This window comes from Macrobrachium nipponense, chromosome 5 (assembly GCF_015104395.2).
Source record: "Macrobrachium nipponense isolate FS-2020 chromosome 5, ASM1510439v2, whole genome shotgun sequence".
In the NCBI taxonomy this organism is placed as follows: domain Eukaryota; kingdom Metazoa; phylum Arthropoda; class Malacostraca; order Decapoda; family Palaemonidae; genus Macrobrachium; species Macrobrachium nipponense.
The window spans coordinates 64,395,616-64,417,566 of NC_061107.1; positions in this window are offsets into that span (position 1 = coordinate 64,395,616).

Genomic DNA, 21,951 nt, shown 5'->3' on the forward strand with positions numbered 1-21,951 from the left:
AGTTTATTCCCTGCCTCATCGCCACAAGCACTTCAATATCAATCACCTTAAAAGTATCATGGCTACTGGAGCACGAGAACAACAGAACTATTACTGACTGTAAAAAAAAAAAATAGTAATAGAATTACCTAGTTCATTTGCTAGAAATTCTATAGCATTAAAGGGAAAAGAAAATTAGTGAAGCACAAATCTCAGTAATTTTACCTTTACTGAATCCAAAATCATCCCTTCCTTATACTACCATACTGTATTAATACAGAGACGAACATCCGTCATGAAAGTAGGTAAATACAAGGTTCGTACGTGAATTACTAACTGGTATTCATCTTAAGATTCTATTTCATTATCCTTATCCATCAGAACCTCTTATTAATCGATGTAAATAAAGTGCTACCGATATTGATTTTAGGCTGAAGCCACAGATAAACACAAAATTTGTGCCATACGCAATTAACATAGAAACTTAATTCAGAACAAAAATTTATAAAAACAAATAATTACATAAATTGGCCTCTGAATGTTTGTTGATACACTTGAGAGAGAGAGAGAGAGATGATGGAAGAGAGAGAGAGAGAGAGAGAGAGAGAGAGAGAGAGAGAGAGAGAGAGAGAGAGAGAGAGAGAGAATTAGGTTCTATATTCTGACGTACTCATTTTGAGTATTGTGCCCAACACTCAATGTTGCTGGATCCTGCTAAAGCAAGCACATCTGCACTCAGGCAAAAGCATCGGCAATCAGCAGACCTCCGAAACGTCAATAACTGCTCTTGTGCTTGCCATTAGAACTTGATGTTGACTTAGCAATTAAGAGAGTTTCCTCCTAATTAGTACTGGGTACGTTTGAGGGAATAAAATTTCAGACCACGCTCATTTTCTTCATTCCGAGAGACCCTTTCATTTTTACAAAACGTCTCTTTAAGATATACCATGAACAAATGCAGGTAAATCATCATCAACTTTTTAACATTTTTGTCACGGAGACCATGAGACACATTAAAGTCTGTAGGCGGATGTCCTTTCACATCTAAAAATAATTGCGCCCTATCAGTGTTATAGCCGAATAAATATATGTATATATACACAAATATATATTATATATATATATATATATATATATATATATATATATATATATATATATATAATATATATATATATATTGCCAGGTGCCAGAGGCGATCTCGTTGGGTCCAAGAGTTGAAGCTTCAATTTACTGATTAGATCAATGACTTGGTTCAACTAGGATGCCTTTGCAGCAGGGTAACTGAATCAGTGACTGTATAGAACCAGCAAAAAAGAGTGACAGCAAACGGAAAGTAGTCAGTTGAGCAATGTGAAAAATATACTAAGTTGAGCAATGTGAAAAATATACTAACTACCAAGGTTGGTTTAAAAGAAAACACTATACGTCCACTAAAATTAAGTTTAATTTCACAAAAACTGCCAGGGATATTACAAGGGCTTCTACTGAACCCTGTGGTACTGTAGGCTACGTCAAACAAAGTTACAAACACTAACTAGTGCCACGCCACGTACAATAAGATAACTAAATTAGCTAAACTACTTCAAAAGTTGACACTTAAAGTAAAACAGGATTCTTAATGTGGGTCTGGTTCAGAGCTTAAGACCTGTCACAAAATTTCACATTAGTTGTTGTGGCCAAATGTAGGTGGTTAGCGAATCTGGGTGGTGTGAATTGCTAATGACCGCTGGAGATCGTTAAAGGGGATTATACAGAATTGGATAGGGAATTAGAAAGAAAACGTAAGAGATAGATGATTTATTTGACAGCAAGACGAATTAGCATTTTCCATGGCACTTCTATCTAAAGGTAAAAAAACAGCTTCAGGCAAAATAACCCAGATTTTCTGTACTGAAAAAAATCTCCACATTTCACATTATTTTACTTTACACAGTCTTCATTTTTGAAATTAAGTGAGGCTGAAAATGCAAGTGTCATGAAGTGACACATGCAACATAACTGGGGCATACCACTTGATGTTACTCAAATGTACCAAAAAACTTGCACAATATGATTTTGACTGGGAATTGCATGATGATTCTTCTCACAGTTTTACACACTTTGGTTCAGTGCAATTCCATTGTGTGGCATGTTCTTCACATCCACTATACACACATGCAACATGCAGATTCGTTTCGACACTATTTCTTTGCAGGACCATGTTTACTACAATTTTCACATTGTAGTGGCTTTGGGAAATATGGTCTTTGTCTGTGGTGGTATAAAATTATTTTTTTTACAATGAATTTGACCCTCGTCTTTGCAAAAACAAATTCCTTACTACCTAGAACTCCTAAGGTTGACCCAAGCTGCCCTCCATTATATGCATCAGTCTATGCCCAGGAGTGGAAGATCAGCTATGCAGAGTGGAAAGAGGAGTGTAACTTTACCTTTATGAAACTATAGGTTCATATGTTAGGAAAAATAAAAATTTCTTTGATTTGGTAACTGTTCTGATACGAATAATACCCTACACTTTCATATATGAAGACTCACCTACAGGTGGGAGGCCAATCTCTCCCATAAATGTGAAGTGCCACGTTTCCATCCTTTCAAACCTATAAGGAGTTAGTCTGCAAATATTACTCACTTTTAATATGAAAACCATATGTCAAAGCTTTTCCCCCTCAATGGAGATAATTTTTTCCTCTACATCTTTACATGATTTGTTGTGCCACCACTAAAGAACCAAAGGTGAATGCATCTAAGGACTTGTGTGCTATGTCCTTTGGGTAGAAAGAGACAAAAGTCATCTGGTGCTTCCAAACTATGGCACAAAGGACCTCTTGAAGGTCACAGAATGGCCCATCTCTCTAATGTCATGTGCCTTGACTTTGGTTGTGGGGAAGTCCTCGTTTCCTTCCAAATGATATGCCCTTACTATTATTCTTAACCAGGAGCTCGTGTTCTTAGGTGTCTCCCTCATTTTACAACATTTACTTATGAACAACCTGTAGCAGACTGGCCCATGGTGAGCAGTTCGTTTTAGGTAGGCTTTCAAAGCTCTGACTGCATACAGCACCATTTCATCCCGTTCATTCCCTACGATATCCTTGAGTGAGTGAGGAAACGGAAAAACTGTCCACACATGAAGGGGTTCTGAGTCTTCACTACAAACTCTCGGGGGTGACTGAAGTTGTTTGAGGGGCCAAAAATTTTACCTACATTTTTGCTGTGGCCAATGCCAACAGTAAGACAGATTTCATGGGCGAGTCCCAGTCTGATGCCGTTCTGATCGGTTCATAAGGGGCCTTCATCAGTGAAGTCAAGACCTTGGTTATGTCTCATTCTCTTCGTTTAAGTCTCTAGGTGGGCAACTCTTCTCAAAGTTGTTCACTAAGTCTACTCCAGTTGATTTGAGTACCCTGGAGAGAGCAGATCTATAGCCTTTGATTGCTGACATGCAAAGGTGTTGCTTACTTTAAGGAACAAGAGGAATTCTGCCATATCCTTCATAGCTGCTTTGAGGGGATGTACACCCCTCTCATTGCACAAATGCAGGTAGACCTTCCACTTTTATATGGAGGCTGACGGAGGACGGCATGAGGGGACTGGCAATGACTGCCACAACTTCTCTTGAAAAACCTCTTTGAGCAGTTGCTGGAGGGAGGCCACTGCTCGATGAACCCAGCTGCAGTGCTCGTTTCAGCAAGTTGGGAATTGAATGTTTGCTAACAGGTGAAGCAAGCTGGGAATTGAATGTCTACTAACAGGTGAGGAAGATCTGCAAACCACTCTACTTGCAGCCACTTTGATGCCACCAGTGTCATCTTTGGTCCCTGGGAAACGAACAACCTGTTGATGACTTTCCACAACTAGCTGAATGGGTGGGATTATGTATACATCCAGGTTGCCCCATAAGTGCTGGACGGCAACGTACAGGACGGCCCTTTCATGGGGATTTTTTGCTATTGTGAATAGATCCAAACCAGGGCCCTCCCACAGTTTGAATAACCTGTCCGCTATATCCTGCTGTAATGACCATTCCGTCCCCACTGTCTGGTTGCTCCTGCGCAGTGTGTCTCCCACATGTTCTTTTTTCCTGGGATGTACCTGGCTATCAGTATTAGTCCTTTGGTCTCTGACCAGTTGCATTTTCACAGCTAGGTGATTCAGGTCACAATAGATCTTTCTTTCCTGCTTGTTTACATATGTGATGACTGAGGTGTTGTCACTCAAGACGACTGTGGTCTTCCCTTGGAGGAGGTTCTGAAAATGTTAAGAGTGCCAGCCAGGCTGCTCACAATTCCAAAGTGTTGATGGGCGTCAAAGGCCCTACGGGATGCATCTGAGAATACCAGCATTTCTGGGGCTGACTGACTTAACTGCCCTCCCTGCAGATGGTTTTCTGGGTGTCTCCACTTCAGCAAGTTTGTCATGTTTCTCTCTGCTGACCCGTGTTGGTCCTTTCTCTTTTTCCTTCAAGTAAGGAACGGATACAGGTCCTGCAAGGACATTAACTTAGCTTGCCAGGGAAGCAGAAGGGTTAGTAATTTTTGGGACCAGGAGGAGCTAGGAAACCTTCCTCCCCCAAATATCCTTGTCCAACTCATTTACTACAGTCCCAACCAAAGGAGATCAAGATAGCCGGATGGTTAGTTTGGTCTGTGAGGTACTCTCTTCTATGTGTTCCATGAAGGAGACGTTGAGGCCTTTGTAAGGCATTTTGTTCTCTGGTTCTGGAAGGCCTAGTTTTCTCCATATCTAGAGGATGCACTCAGCAAAACTTCACTCTTCCTTGATCCTGAAAGGAAAGGTCGAACTCTTCTTCTATGTCTATTGCATCTAGCTGAATTGGTGGGCCAGGTCTCTCCTGGACTCCCTTCCACTCCAAGAGTGGGGAAGCTGACTGGTAAGGGAAAGAGCAGGAACCTGGTCTGTTGTGGTTATATCATAGGGAGGACCATTCCAGTGATGTGTCTCCTGTGGCCAATAGGGGATGTACATCCAACTTTCCGGCAGTCCACCTCCTTGGTGTCTGTTGATGGGACCAGTGAAAGGATGGATGATGCTCTATCCCTTTCCTATCATCTAGCAAGGAGGTTCCAGTCCATGGGCTGCTTTTGGACAATGAGCAAAAAGTCCTGGATTTTGCCAGGAGGGCTGATGTCTTTCCCTATCCCGCTCATACTTTGAGGATTTGGTAACATGGGAGGAAGTATCTCAACTGCATATCTCAACAAGTTCCTTGTCTTGGAGAATGAATGAGGCTGTTGCCGCATCCTATGTTCCAAAGAATGTCTGTGTGAACGGTCTGATTACATAGATGATCACCTTTATCCCTTCTGGTGGTTCGAACAGCTCTTCCGTTCTTATTTGTATGTTCCCCCATGGGCTGGGGTTGGCTATAGGGAGAGTCCAATCCAATGCCTCTCTTGCTCACACTTTTTTCTCCCAGTTGTGTGTTGTGGCAATGCTGAAATTCTCTCTTGAGAAACTGCCACAGGGAAGATGGTGTTTTTATCAGCAGTGATGGGGTGGGAGAAAGAAAGAATGGGATGATCCTATGGAAACTGGAGTAGGATGCTCTTCCATTTTCTGTTGTATTTTTCCCACTGGGGAGATTGCCATAATCATGGCTCTCCAAACATGGACGGTGGATTCCCGGGAACATACTTGACCCCTACATAACGAATACATGGAATGGGGATCTACTGCCACAGCTGAAATGAATTTTCACATGACTTGTCTTTGCCCTGGCAATACCGTAGCTTGGTCCTACCATTCTCTTCAATGGTCACCGGAAGGGCAGACACTCAGGTAACTCACAGGTAAAATGTGTTAGGCCTCGAACACGTGGGTCTTGACAGGTAGTTTGTCCCTAAATCTCTGGAAAACTCTCTAGAACACCAAAATAAAAAAAAAACACTTTTGCTATATAAAAGAAGCCCTGGGAATGATTTCTGTACTATTCCAACACCACTGGAAGGCAAAAAAAGGTTCTCTAATCCTCTGTGTGTGTGTGTTATTGAATTTGTTTCACCAAACCAAACAAATAATAACTAAGCGGTTTCCCTGTTCAAACACTAGAGAGTGCGACTTAAGAACTAAACCTGATCTTATGAGCGCAACTGAACAACTACACCTGATCTTCAGCTCAAGCACTCACATTAGGGAACCCTTTGTAATACAAGAATATGCTATAGTATTGAGGAAAGTGCTTCTTCACATGGAAACAAACACAATATATATCTCCTATGAGAGCTGATTTTCAGCTCTCATAGGGCTAGCCTGAAGGATTTGATAAAATGCCAGGTCTAGGCCAAAGGCCAGGAACTGGGACCAAATAGGTCATATAGTATAATACTCAATAAATGAAAATTAAGTAAAAAAAAACTGCACAGAGGCAGAGACTTTCATACTAGAACACAAACAGGCAATAAATACATTCAGTCACATTTCCATACTTACTAAAAAGGTTATTAAAATTAACAAATAGTCCAGAAACTTAAAAATTTGATCACAAATTCATTAATTGCTCTGAGGTTTTGTATACATACTTATTTTTATATTTTATTAATTAAATCAGAGTTTCTTTGAAACTTTATAATCGGAACCACTGAAAATGTGAAAGATTCTGACAAAATTTCTTTTACTGCTTTACTTCCAAAAGTTGACAGTCTCTTCTGGTCATACTTTGGACAATCACACAATGCATGTCTGACAGTTATCAATACCTTGCACTCTGAGCACTACGGAGCAGGGTGACGTGGGCTGCTCATTAAGTGCCCATGTGTTACATGAGTGTGGCCTATACGTACACGTGTCAGGATTACTTGTGTGTGTGTCTCTCTCTTATATAAGGAGCTCCATTTTGTAACGTCAGGTTTTATTTGTTTTAGTTTATTACTTTCAGATTCTTCGTTCCATATATCTTGCCATTTATGTACAATTATTTTTAAATAAGCTACAGTGTCACTAATAGGGATGTTTACATTTGTTCTCATCATGTGGACTGCTTCCTTGGCTGCTTTATCAGCTTCTTCGTTTCCTTTTATTCCGACATGGGCAGGGATCCAACATATTTCAATATTTTTTCCCTTTTTATATAATTTATAGAGTAAAAACTTTATCTGTTGCACAACATTATTTCTGGGATTATAACTATTAATGGCTTTATAGCGCTTCTAGAGTCGGAGTCGCTATAAATCACGAAATTTTTAAAGAAGTGTTCTTTGATTATTTTTATGGCCAATGTTATTACACATAACTCTGCTGTAAATACTGAGGCATTATTGGGAAGCGAGAACTGGCATGTTTTATCCTGGGACACTGCAGCATATCCCACTCCGTATTCTGATTTGGATCCATCTGTGCATATTGCATAATGTGGACCTTTTCGGCTTATGTGCTCTATTGTATGTTGTCTCTGATGTTCTGGGTTATAGGAATACTTTTTTGAGAGAAATTTTACTTCTGTGCACATTTTTATTTTATTCATAATCCAAGGAGGAGGTAGTTTTACTATTGGAGGTAGTTGGATATTTATATTCAGTGACTCAAACAATCTTCTTGATCTAATTGGAAAAGGTGGTGAATGATTGTTAATAAATACATCCCTTAGTTCAAATAATTTTTTGGTTGGTGAATCACTTGATTGAATTCTTAGGGCACTTTTCATCGTTAATAACTCTCTATGAGAGAGAGAGGTAGTTCACCACATTCAACCTGTAAAGAAGAGGTTGGTGATGATTTAGAAGCTCCTGTACATAATCTAAGTCCTTCATTATGAACTGGGTCCAACATTTTCAGTACTGTGTTTTAGAAGCTGAACTGTATATTTCACTTCCGTAGTCAATGATAGACAGCACTGTTGCTTTATATAGTAATGTAAGGGTTTGTCTATCAGCTCCCCAATTAGTGTTTGATAATTTTCTAATTAGAGTCAATGCTCTTTTACATTTTTATTTCACATATGTTATGTGACCGTTCCAGTTCAAGTGAGTATCAAATACTAATCCTAAAAATTTTGCAGTTTGGCCAATTTATATACTTTGATTTCGGATTTTCAAATCTATTTTTTCACCTTTCTTCCATCTTTTATCTTTATAAAATATAACTGCTTGAGTCTTATTTATGGACAATCTAAATCCTACAGATGAGGTCCATTCATCTATTTTTAATATAGATTTGATAATGATGCGCTCTGCATGTTTAATGCGAGATGCTGAATAATATATGGCAAAATCATCCATATAAAGGTTGCTTTTAATTCCGGTGGGTAGATTTTTTTACTAATTTCATTAATTGCCAAGGTAAATAGTGGGCCACTAAAGACATTTCCTTGTGGAACACCATTTTCAAGTGGGAATGTTCTGGACAAAGCATCATCAATTCTCAACTGAAAACTTCGATTTGTTAGAAAACTTTGGATGAACATGGGTAAATGTCCACGGACGTTGTTGTTTTGTAATGCTTTTAATGTAGGATACCTCCATGTAGTGTCATAAGCCATTTCTATGTCAAAAAAAGACTGCTACAGTTATCTGTTTTCATTCAAATCCTCTGCGTATATGGTCTTCTAGGTTAGAGAGAGAATCTAATGTAGACCTGTTACACTGTGACCCAAATTGAGTGGAAGTTAAAATTTTGCTTTCTCGAATGAGCCATGCTAGTCGAGCATTTACCATCTTTTCAAGTAATTTCCATAAGCAACTTGCTAGAGATATTGGTCTGTAATTATTAATATTGCTTGGATTCTTTTAAGGTTTGGGGATAAGAATTATTATAGCTTTACGCCACTCATCAGGAAATAAATTCTGAAGCCATAAATGATTATGAAATTGTAATAAGTATAACTTTGCCAGAGGTGCTAAGTGGTCAATCATCTCAAAGCAAATATTGTCACCTTCAGGAGCAGATTTATTGCTGTTCGAGAGAGCATATTCCAACTCTTCCATATTAAATTTTCTACTATAATATATATCTTCTTGTGTTTAGAAATTTAGTGTTATTAGTTCTGCATTATTTTTCTTTGTGCGGAAGTGTTCATCTAAAATTTTATCGCTACTTACATTCGCTAAGTTTTCTCCTATTATATTACTTATTTCTTTTGGATAAAGTATTCTTTTTCCATCTTTCAATATGGCATGTCTAGGTGGTTTAACTTGGGTACCACTTATTTTTCTGAATTTTTCCCATATGTTTTGTATGGGAGTATTATTAGAGATCTGATACATATTTCCTCCATGAAATTATTCTTCCTTGAATTATTTCCTTTTTAAATTTTGCAAACATTTTATTGTAAATAGGCTTTAGTGTATCAATTTCTAGTAATAATATAGTCATTTTTTATAAAGTTCCTTCTAATATTGGTAATGTTTTATTTATTTTATTGAATGTTCCATTTAAATTACCTAGTCATCGCCCTATTGAGTGTTTTATATTAATTAAGTCTGTTAGTTTATCAGACCACCAAGGGACTTTGTGACTTGTTGGATGGGGCTTTGACTTTGGTATTGCTTTATCAGCAGCCTTTTTAATGAAATCAACAAGAATTTTGTTAGTTTCATTATGGTCTTTTAAATATTCAAATGGTTCGATATTTCTCCCAATCTGCTTTATTAATGTTATAATGAGGAACACCTTTTGCAGGATTATTATGTAATAAGGATATTAATATTGGGAAATGATAACTGGTGTGCAAGTCATCAACTATATTCCAATCTATTCTGTCAACTATATTTGTTTTACAAAGAGTTAGGTCCACTGAAGAAACTGTTCCATGTGTTTTCGGAAAATATATACTAATTTCGTCATCATTTATACAGCACATGTCGTTTGACTCCATGAACTCTTCAATTTTACTCCCTGCTCTATTTGAGATTGCACAGTTACAGTCCCATATCGGGTTGTGAGCATTAAATCCCCTACTATCAATTAGGTTCTCTGGCATTACCAAACAAACCCTTATGTTTTTCTATCGTAATTTTTGCTAGGTTGGGTGTAAATGTTATAAATTACATAATTATAGTTTTTATTCGTATTTTGATGCTTGATATCTGCAAGTCAGCAAAGTTTACAGGCACTCTGTCATGACATACTTTGTTATGCACATATATAGCAGTACCTAAATTTCCCTCTTCTCTAGATGTAGATACTAATATATTTACCGATTGTTGATATTGTTTTATTGACATGTTGTAAACGTAATATCGTTGGTTCGTATTCTTTCAGTAAGCGTTGTAATTCTCCCAAATGTAATCTGGTCTGGAGACCATTTATGTTCCATTGTATTATATAATTATTGAAAATATTATGTTAAGGGTGTTCAAGTATTACTTTCTTGTTGTGGTTTATCTATTTGCATTTTTTCTAACAATTCATTTAAGACATTTATTTGTTTTTCCTTATAGGACATTAGATGCCCAATGCACATACAGCCTTTTTTGTGAGTCTCTAGACTAGTGGTTTCTTTACTTCTATATTTTATAAAATTTCGTATAGTGTTTGTTAAACTGTCTTTTGTTATGTTTCTGTCTTTGTTGCATAATTCGATGAAACATTCATTACATCCACATGTGTTTTTATGTGTCCTCCTTTTTTCATTTACTCTTAGTGCACCAATTACAGGTGATGGAGTAATCTCTTCTCCCTTCACATAATCATTTTTGTCTATGGTGTTCTCCTCTATTATTTCTTTGTTGTTATGGGTATTTCCATCCATTTCTTCTATTATTACTTTAGGAGACAAAATTATGTTCTTCTCATTTTCTGGTCTGTGCGCTTTTTTTGGATCCTTGGTCTTTGCTTTAACAGATACCTTTCTAATAATTTTTGGCTTTTTGGTTTTGGGTGGAGTTCTCTCTAAAGGCCTTTTTTTATCTTTAGCTTCCCGCTCATAACTATCTCGTGATGTTTCAGTGATACATGTATCATTCTCTTGTGTTCCCATTTCTCTTAATATCTCAAATGAATCTGAACATATATCTGCACAAGTGTCTTGGTTTCTTGCTATATTAGTTTCTTGTAAAGTTACTTTTTCTTCTGATTTATCTATTGGGGGTTTGTTACTTGCTTCCATTTTTATTTCATTCCTTGAGCTCAATGCAGTAGAGTACATTTGCTTCCTAGCGGGATCATGCATTCCTCTAACTCTTAACTCTAGTTTGGCTTCTCTTATTGGCATTCCTGATCTCTCTTGAAGTAATTTTAATTCCGTGTTGTATATATAATACATACACTTCTTAGACCTAGCATGGTGATTTTGGCCACAGTTCACACATTTTGGTTCACCACACTTCCACTGCGTGGTATGTTCGTCGGATCCACAATATGCACATATAGATTTATTTCTGCAATTATTCCATGTATGTCCATATTTACTACAGTTTTGGCATTGTAGTGGCTTTTGAACATACGGTCTCAATTCTCTTTTTTGGCCCATGATTTTATTTTTGAAAGGAAGTTCTTGGCCTTTAAATTTTATTTTTGCTATTCTCAATGTATTTTTCTTATTTTGTCTACTGGCTAAACTGTATATTTCACAATCTTGCACGTTGTTGTACCTTTTTTGAAGGGAATCCAGCAAAATATTTTTTTCAATTGGTTCCTCACTTTTAGGAAGTACTACAGTACCCTGTATGCTGTTCATACTGTCATGTTTTCTTATCTTTACCTTTATATTATCAATGTTCTTTATAGTTAAATAGTTTGCAGATTGATTTTTTGTAGTGGTTTCTATTAACCACACCTGGTCTTTTATTTGTCTAAATGACATTTCTGAGGTTGGGTGCCTACTTAACAAATAATTTTCCAATCTCACTGCAGATATTTTTTTTTTTTTTTTTTTGGTTTTGCAATGTCAAGAACCTTGACCAACTTCCACTCCCAAAGAGGGTGTCAAGGTGAGTCAAGGTTGGATCAATTCTATATTTACTTTTCTTTTGTGGCTTGTATAGTATTAAAGTTTTAATACCAGCCGGTATTAAAGTTTTAATACCAGCCTGTTCTTTATTACCTGGGATTTCCTTAGAACAGTCCATTGCCATGCCAGAAGTCATAGGGGTTTTTGTTTTGTTTTCCATAAAATATAAGATTAAATACTTCGTCCAGGATGAGATCCCTCTCACCAAGGAGGCCTAACTGAGGGAGGAGTAATACTGTTACACTGTGGTAACTGCCCTAGGACACTCACCTAGATATACACCATACCCACAGTGCCTTAAGGGTCGTCAGTCCCATGGGATCGGACCCAGCGTTCCGGGCATAGCTTGACATAAAAATTTCCCCTTGCTCAACCATGTCATGTACTTTAGTTTTACGGGTGGAGTGGCATGCTGTCCAGCTCCACCCTCCATCAAGTTAGAGGAGCAGTCAATTCAATAATCCAAAATCATGCCAAGGCCGTCAACAAAAGAAGAAGAAGGGAAAGGGGAAAATTTATAAGAGGAGGAGTAAAGGAGTTAAAGGTCCCAAAGTTCAGTTGGATCCACAGCAGGCAGTGTAAGCATAAAGGGGCATACTCTCTCTGCAGTGGATCCCTAAGCCCCCCAACTCGTCAAGGAGTTGGGATCAGGGGGATATATCTCCTACGCTAGGAGAGAAGGAATGAGAAAGCAATCAAAACTGCACAAAACCAGATAAAATTACACGAGTGTGACAAGTCTATCAGCACATCCCTAAGCGAACAAAGCTGGAAATACAATAGAGGACAAGCTTGCGTCACCATATGGGGTTCTGGGTAGCTATAGGATTTTGTTTTTATAAGATGAGTCTAAAACAACCAAGCAGAGCAATGCACTAGAAATACTCTATTTGTGAAAGCGTACAGTAGTGCTTGTGACAGAGCAAACATTTTTTTCCAGCATAAAACAACTGATAATTTAGCCAGCCAAATTTAATTTACAAGACCGTGTACCATAACTGTACATAAAACAATAGTTAAGGAATAAATGGAATAAGAGAAGGTCACGCACCAAAACTAAAATCAACTGAGCAATATCACAACAACAGCATGCTTAAAAGATGTGACAAATATTAATTATTTTTTTAATGCTAGAAACTCACTCACTGACTGACTTCTTTCCACCAAAGTCTCCCCGACTAGGTTCATTACTAAAATCAATTTGAATATAAATAATTATATATTTATGTGTATATATATATATATATATATATATATATATATATATATGTATATATATAGGATATATATATATATATATATATATATATATATATATATATACGTGTGTGTGTGTGTGTGTATTGTAATATATTTAGCCATCCCAACTCAAATTAACGTAAAGACAAATTAATAAAATACAGAATTAGCTGCCCATTATACATTTATCTGTTTCTTATGACCCACTGCCGCCCGCCTTGCTTCTTCCAGGTTATCTGGGTCCGGGAGGCACCTGGGAGAGGGTGAGAATAACTACTGCCATATTGGAATCAGAGCACATACTACCAGCATGTTTGCACCTGGCCGCTAAGCGGGTCATAGGTTACAGAAGGACTAGCAGGCCTGCTACTAGCCAGACACCCCAAAACTTACTCCAAGGGCATAAAAGCAACTGAATCCAGAAGCCTTAGACTTAAAACTCACCACCAGAGACGTCATACAGCTCACCTGAGATAATCCCCCCTTCCTAACGTAATTTATTTGGGAATTAACATAAATATTAGCGATAGTGTATCAATACCCTCAGTGATCAGTAACATAACTCCCTTTATAGTGACTCAGTAATGCCATTGCCCAGTTTAAGTGATTAATAATGTAAAAGCAATAATAATTAGATCGGGAGCTCACTGCTTGGCTCAACCTAGCCCCAATCCTTGACCATGTGCATCACGCCTTTGTTTATAGAACCACCGCTTGTTACAGATGTGCTATCATGCATCACTGTGAATATCGGACTATTGCCCAGTGTTGCTCTGGGATCCCCCTATTTCCTCGTGCTCAATAATTTCCAAGTGCCAGGTCAACCACAGCCACAGATTCACCTGATCTACAATCAAATCTGCCTCTTATCTGTTGATTATTGCGACATTAACGTGCCTGTCACCCTTCAGGTGTTACCTAATTAATTTGTGTAATCTACAATTATACTACATTGAGCTAACCCTTGGAGTTTACATCACCTTTCCTAACTCTGAAGTTGGCCCTCAGCCATAGAGTTTTTTCTTTAAGGTCTAGTTCTTGTCCAAGGCTTTGTGCCTGTCATTCCAGAACTCTCGGTCCCCATTCCAAGTTCTCTAGGGACTACCATCCTAAGGGCTAATGCTCGTATAATATAAACATAAGTTCCCAGACTAGTGCCACACACGCTCTACCCCTACAAGATGGCTATTCTCAAGGAGGTTCAGGCTCTCATCGAAGCCAGGAGAATACTGGGGCTGAAAAACCAGGAATTAATTGACTGGGTATCCGAAAGAATAAAGAGAGAGAGAGAGAGAGAGAGAGAGAGAGAGAGAATTCCAACTTGCTATAGCATACAGGGCTGCACAATCCCATGCATCCTGCTCTTCGTGCACCACCCTCAGCAGCATAGGATCCCTCGTTAAACCGAGGGATGAGGCAGAGCCGGAAATCTGGCTCAACCATGTCAAGCAAGTGCTAAACAATTACCAGCCTCCCCCTTTGAAATAGCTCTTATCATAGGAAAGCACATAGAAGGCAAGGGTGTTATCGCATTTCAAGCTCTCTCTGCCAACACACAAAGTAACATTGCCCTTGTCCAAGAGGCAATCATAAAGGCCTTCGAAATTACCCCAGACAGGTGGAGACAGAAGTGGAGAAGCATGTCGGAGGAAATCGGACAGACTTGGTCAGAGAGGGTGGCTAAGAAGCAGGTCCGTCAAAGGACTGACTCCTCCCAGGCCAAAACCTTGGAGAAAATCCTGGAACTGATCCAGTTGGAGGACTTCTATGCCCCTCCTGATCTCACCAGACATCTGGTTTACAAGGTCCCCAAAATGATCACGGAGTGCTGTCAGTGGGCTAATGTGTATAACACCCACCATCCGCACCTTAGTTCCCTACAGAAGAAAATCTGCCCATCTATGCCACCAACAGCCTCCTCCCGGCTAGACCAGCACCCAGATAGCCCATCACAGAAGCTGGTGTGTGAGCACTGCCACAAGCCTAGGCACTCCACAGTACAGTGCCAATCTAAAGTGGGCCCTCCACAAAAGGCTCCAGCAAAACCCCAAAATGAGTCTTCCCAGACTCAAAATATTAATGAGCATGGGATGTGAAACAATAAGCTTGCCACCTCTGGTTGGGGCAGTGCTGAAGCATGATTTAAGTCCTAGCTATCGCATCACATGCACAGTGCATGGGCACACATTTTCATGGGCTAAATGCCCCAGTAAAACTGCTAATCCTGCTATTGCAATGGCAGTGACGAATCCTTCAGCCTTAGGCCCATGCTCAGGGTCCTAATAATTGTTGCACCTCCCAGAGGTTGCAATCCTGCCCACCAGAGCATTTGGCAAATCTGGCGGGCAGACGTCCATAATCAAAAAGATAAAATTCTTTATGGAGCTTTGGTTGATAGGCATAAGCTCATAACAACTAAGAGCTTCAACCATGTTAAAATGATTTTGCCTACCGTCTGGGTGAGAGGCACATGACCTCACCGCTCTAAAGTATGTATACTGGCAGTAGCTACTTATATTCTGCCGGTGCCGGATTTTAAGTCTCATCCTACATTTAGACAACCACAGGGCCCTTGCCCTAACATAGCTCCAAACCATTTTCATGGTCCTCAGAACCTATCTCAATCACAGCCAGTGCCACTTGAGGGTACCATGCAGTGCCATGCTCCACCCATCATGGACGTTGAGCCACGTTTGAATCCTCTCTATGCACCTGGAAAGGCCTCAGTGTCAGTACCAAGGCAAGACTCGAGTCTCCTTTGTGGAGACCCCAGCCTGGGTCGCCCAACTTGGCTCCACTACCAGTGCCAGCACTCGAAGGAAAGCCAAACCCAGTAAGATTTTACCCAGACCCTCATGACCACTGCGGACGCTCCTCCAACACCGCGGCCTCGCATCTGCCCTGGAGTTAGTCACCCCTACATGTGAGCCCATATAGCCCACAACCAACTTCTCTGTTTCCTCTCTGTCTGCAGCTGACCAAACCAGGAGTAAGGAGTCTGCCAAATCCGATTTGGCCAAAGAACCCCATTAGGAAAAGGGATGAGCGCCATTGTTCCGGTTGTCGCAGCAGCCAGAGCTGATGCCTCTCAGGCATCTTTAGCGGACTTGGGTGTCTCAAGTTCCCCTATGGCATCGTCAAACCGATCTCTCCAAGGTCCAATGAAGCAAGGTAAAGGGTATCGTGGTTCCAGGAAAACCTAAGAAAGTTCATAGCCCCTCTCCACACTACTGGCCCTGGAACAGTGCCACATTCTTATGGAGAATTCTGGCCTCTCTCCATCCAGAGAAGGATGACAGGCTCTGTTTCTATTGCATGCTTCTTATCATCTTTGTGAATGTTGTAACTGTTCCTACTTGTACATTCCGACATTTTCCACTTTTAAAGTTTCCTTTCCCCTTAATTTTTCCCTTTTAGCCATCTATTTTGTTGTATGTTCTGCTTATGCAGAATTTACCAGCAATTCAGTCCGTATAAATTTGGTAACCTTTTAGGAATACTCCAAAAGCATTCAAAGTTTTAAATGGTATGCATCCCTTAAAGCTAATATTGGCTAATACATTCAATGAGACTAGGAATATTAAAAGCCAGTGCGAATACTATAAGTTTAGCTTTGGCCTACTAAGGCAATATTATTATTAAGAACATTTTTGTATAATTATCTATATTCTCAAGGAGTTCTATATTTTGTGTGATTATTTTTGCTGGGGAATTCACTCATATACTTTATAGCAGACTTAATGATTTTGTAAGGTAATATTTACTACATGTGTAGCCCTAGTGGCACAGGGTCCGATAACCCCGTACAAATGTATTGTACAGCCCCTTCAGGCGCAACTAATTGCATGTTTTACCTTAGGTTAAGCTGAAAGTATTATACATGATAGAATTAAGTCAACAATATTAACCCTCTATTTTTAAGGTGAGCATGAAATATAAGTAATACCTACAAGTATGTGACAGTAGTGTATTTTGGTGACATTGCCTTATTTAATGATTAATGAACATGTGTTTTAGTTTACCCATTATCTCAGCTTATATATATTTTAGTGGTCACCTCTTTTTGCTTCATAAATTTCTGAGAAGGAAATACCTTCAGTATAGTAAAGTATAAAATTTTAACTACTAGTTCCTTAATAGTAGAGTAATTTTGAGACATTGCTTATTTTCTGACTATTAAATTAAAGGATTTCCCAAGAGAATTTCTTACTTTGCTTTATTTAGTCATGTCACACTATATTGTTCTTTCAGTTCTTGAAGGATGTAATATTAGATTCTGTTTGAGTAAAGTTTACATCAGTTATTTATTGGCAATTAACCACCACAGAGTTTCATCAGTTTAGATTTTATGTCTTTAGATCTCTCAAAGGGTGTGAAAGTGAGTTACCTTTTCATTGTAGATGGCTATTTTTTGCCACTCAACCAGTCTAAGGTTGGAATGACTCTTAGATTGGGGAGGTGTAAAATATTTAGCCATCCCCAGCTCAAATTAAAGTAAAGACAAATTAATAAAATACATAAATAGTTACACTTTAAAAAGCTTGCTCCACTACTCGTGAGAAATCTATGAATCATCCTTGTTTCTTCCGACACACACTATCGCCCACGTTGCTTCTTACAGGTTACCCGGGTCCAGGAGGCATATGAGAGAAGGAGATTAACTGCTGCCATGTTGGAATCAGAGCACATGCTACCTGCATGTTCGCATCTGGCTCCATGTGGGTCATGTGTTACAGAAGGACAGACAGGCCTGCCACTTAGCCAAACACCCCAAAACTTACTCCGAGGACATAAAAGCAATAGAGTCCGGAAGTACAGTCCTAGACTTTTGCTCACCACCAGAGATGTTGCACAGCTCGCCTGAGTTAACCCACAACTCCCCCTCCTTTCTCTACCTTCAAAGCTTTGCCACGTGACAGTGTATTTTACACATGCTTGTTCCTTCTCCCACTGGCACCATTTGAAGAATCTGGATCCAGTCTTGACTAAGGTGCTGTGAAGTTGCAAGGTTTATTACAGTCAGCCCATCTTTTATTTCTTATACTGTTTTTATCTGTGTTTCATCACTTTGTGCATTTTCTGTAATTTCCCTTGTTGAATTAGCAGCACTGTGTTCACCCACTGTTATAACTTAACTCAATCCCCATTGTTCCCTGGGATGCTGTGAGAGGCCCTATGTGCTTTGCATTTAATGTTTCCTTTTGTGTTTGAGATAACCCATTGTGATTAGCATCCGCTAACATAATTTATTTGGGAAGTGTTCAGTAACGTAACTTCCTCTTTATAGTGATTCAGCAATGCCATTGCCCCTTTAAGTGATTTATAATGTAAAAGCATTAACAATTAGATAAGGAGCTCTGTGCTTGTCTTCACCTCGCCCCAATCCTTGCCCATGTACATCACACCTTTGTTTATAGAACCACTGCTCGTTAAAAGATGTGCTATCGTGTATCGCTTGCTGTGGACGTTGGATTCTCACTCCGTGTCACTCTGGGACCCCCATTTCCTCGTGCTCAATCATTTTCACGTCTCCAGTCAACTCTGGCCATAGATTCACCTGATCTACAATCAAATCTGCCTTTTACCTGTTGGATATCGGGATACTAACGTCCCTCACCCTTCAGGTGTTACCTAATTAATTTACATAATGTATTGTATAAACATACTTCTTTAAACTAACCCTTAGAATTTACAACATCTTTCCTCAAAAGTTTCAAAAGTTTTTTTTTTTTTTTTTTTTTTTTTTTTTTTTTTTTTTTTTTTTTTTTTTTTTTTTTTTTTTTTTTTTTTTTTTTTTTTTTTTTTTTTGTTTTTTTTTTTTTTTTTTTTTTTTTTTTTTTTTTTTTTTTTTAAGGTCTAGTTCCTGTCCAAGGCATTTTTACAAGCGCTCCAGTATCAACCTCCATTTGTAAAGTACTACAGAACTAGAACCTTAATAATAAGAAATAAACCAATATAAACAACTAGACTCTTTCAATAGATTTGGCATATTAATATAAAGAGGTCCATCATTAATAACAAAAATAATAATAATGGCTGCTTCTATAGCATTCAATTCATATAGTCTTCTGTATTCGTCTTCACATCTTTTTATAAGTGTAGCTGGTGTATCAGATCTCCAAAGGACATGAACAGTTTCTGCGTTATTTCAGTTTTATCACCTCTGACGTAATGGCCACTCCCAAATACCCAAACCCAATAGACCCAGAAGATCTCAACACATCCAGGCTCGAGTGCGTCACCAACCCCAGACTAACCAAAACACAACTTAATAACTGACTTGTATGTAACTTGTATGTCACTCCATTCAATCTTTGTAAAATATCGCCAGATCGTGTTTGAAAGATCAGAGGCAATAAAACTGAAATAACAAGAAAACTTTTCATGTCCTTTGGAAATCTGATACACCAGCTACACGCTGATGAAAAGATATTAAGAAGAATAGAAAACTGTATAAATTGAATGCCATAGAAAAAGTCATTATTATTAATGCTATTGCCCTTAGAGGAAGACTCAATAATAATAATAATAATAATAATACACAAGAACAAATACAAACGGACTATACATAATATGAAAGGAAGGCGGGAGAGGGCCACTAAGCACTGGTGTAATAACTGAAAACCAGCGAAGACGAGTGGCTAAGAAGTGCATAGGAAGGACTGATAAAAGTAGATGAAGAACCAGAAACAGAAGTGAGAAATAACACAACAAACCAATGCAAAGACAGTGCATGAGATGGGACAGACTAAAGAACTGGGAAGCGGTGAAACATGGCAGTGGCTACAGAGAGGAGCGCTTAACCCTCTTACGCCGAAGCCCTAAAAATCAAAACCTCTCCTGTATGCCGGCGCCGGTTTGGAGTGAGCGCGGAAGCGGAAAAAATAATTTTTTCAAAAAATCACAGCGCACTTAATTTTAAAGATTAAGAGTTCATTTTTGGTCATTTTTTTGTCATTGCCTGAAGATTAGTATGCAATCATCAGAAATGAAAAAAAATATCATTATCGTATGTAAATAATGCGAGATATAGTAGCGAAATAAAAAAAATTCATAGATAATTGTATTCAAATCACGCTGTGCAAAAAACGGCCAAAGCTAACGAGTTACTTTTTTTTCGTTGTATTTTACACTAAATTGCAATCATTTTGATATATAATACATAGTAAAACAATAAACGCAACACCGGAAAAATATTATCACAAAATGATGTACGAATTCGTAACGTGCGGACGTAAAAAAATGTTATTTTCAAAAATTCACCGTAATTCTAAATATTGTTCTAGAGACTTCCAATTTGTTTCAAAATTAAGACAAATGATTTAATATTACGATACTGTAAGAGTTTTAGATTAGAATTGCAGATTTTGACCATTTCGGACGAGTTAAATTTGACCGAATGTCGAAATTGTTATATATATATTTTTTTATATGCACATATTTCGGAGATGGAAAAAGCTACAACCTTCACTTATTTTTTATTGTATTCTTCATGAATTTGCGCACATTTTGATATATGAAACTCTATAAAACGGCTAATATGAAAAGGAGCAAATATTAAGATAATGCGATGTACGTATTTCGGAGACTTGCGGCCGCGAATCGGCGCGCGGAGTGAAGGTAAATATATTTTTCAAAAATTCACCATAAATCACAATATTGTTCTAGAGACTTCAAATTTGTTTCAAAATGAAGAAAAATGACGGAATATTACTAGGCCGTAAGAGGTTTAGCTTACAATTGCGTTTTTCAACTATTTCGGTATAGTCAAATTTGACCGAACGTGATTTTTTTTCTATTTATCGTGATTTATATGCAAATATTTCGAAAAAAGAGAAAAGCTACAACCTTCAATCATTTTTAGTTGTATTCTACATGAAATTGCGCACATTTTCATATATAAAACTTTATGTAACAGCTAATTTTAAATGGTGCAAACATTTCGACAATCGCACAAAAAAAATTCTGATTTTTCGGAAGAGTTACCGCGCGGACGTAAGGAAAATTTTTTTTTTTTTTTTTTCATAAATTCACCATAAATCGAAATATTGTGCTAGAGACTTCCAAGTCGCTGCAAAATGAAGGTAAATGATTGAATATTACTAGAATATAAGAGTTTTAGCTTACAATTGCGTTTTTCGACCATTTCGGTAGAGTCAAAATTTTTGCACTTAACGTTATTTATATGAAAATATTTCAAAACTGATAAAAGGTACAACCATGGGTTGTTTTTTGTTGTATTGTGCATGAAATTTCGCACATTTCCATATATAAAACGTTATGCAACGGCAAATTTAAAAGGGGTCAAACATTAGGACAATCGCACGAAAAAATTTATCGGAAGTTATCGCACGAACGTAAGGAAAAAGTTTTTTCATAAATTCACCATAAATCGAAATAATGTGCTAGAGACGTCCAATTAGTTGCAAAATGAAGGCAAATGATTGAATATTACTATAATATAAGAATTTTAGCTTACAATTGCGTTTCTCGACCATTTCGGTAGAGTCAAAATTGACCGAAGGTTGAAATTTTTGCACTTATCGTTATTTATATGAAAATATTTCAAAACTGATAAAAGCTACAATCATGAATATTTTTTTGTTGTATTTTACATGAAATTGCGCACATTTTCATATATAATACTTCATGTAAAGGATAATTTAAAATGGTGCAAAAATTATGTCAAAGTGACGAAATAATTTTTGAGATGTGTCACTGATACTTTTTAGTGCGATAAGAAAGAAATTCGCGCTTGCGCGCCTGCGTAGCGATTGTAAACAAAACAACGCCTTGATCCGTGAACTCCCAGCATCCCCCAAGGC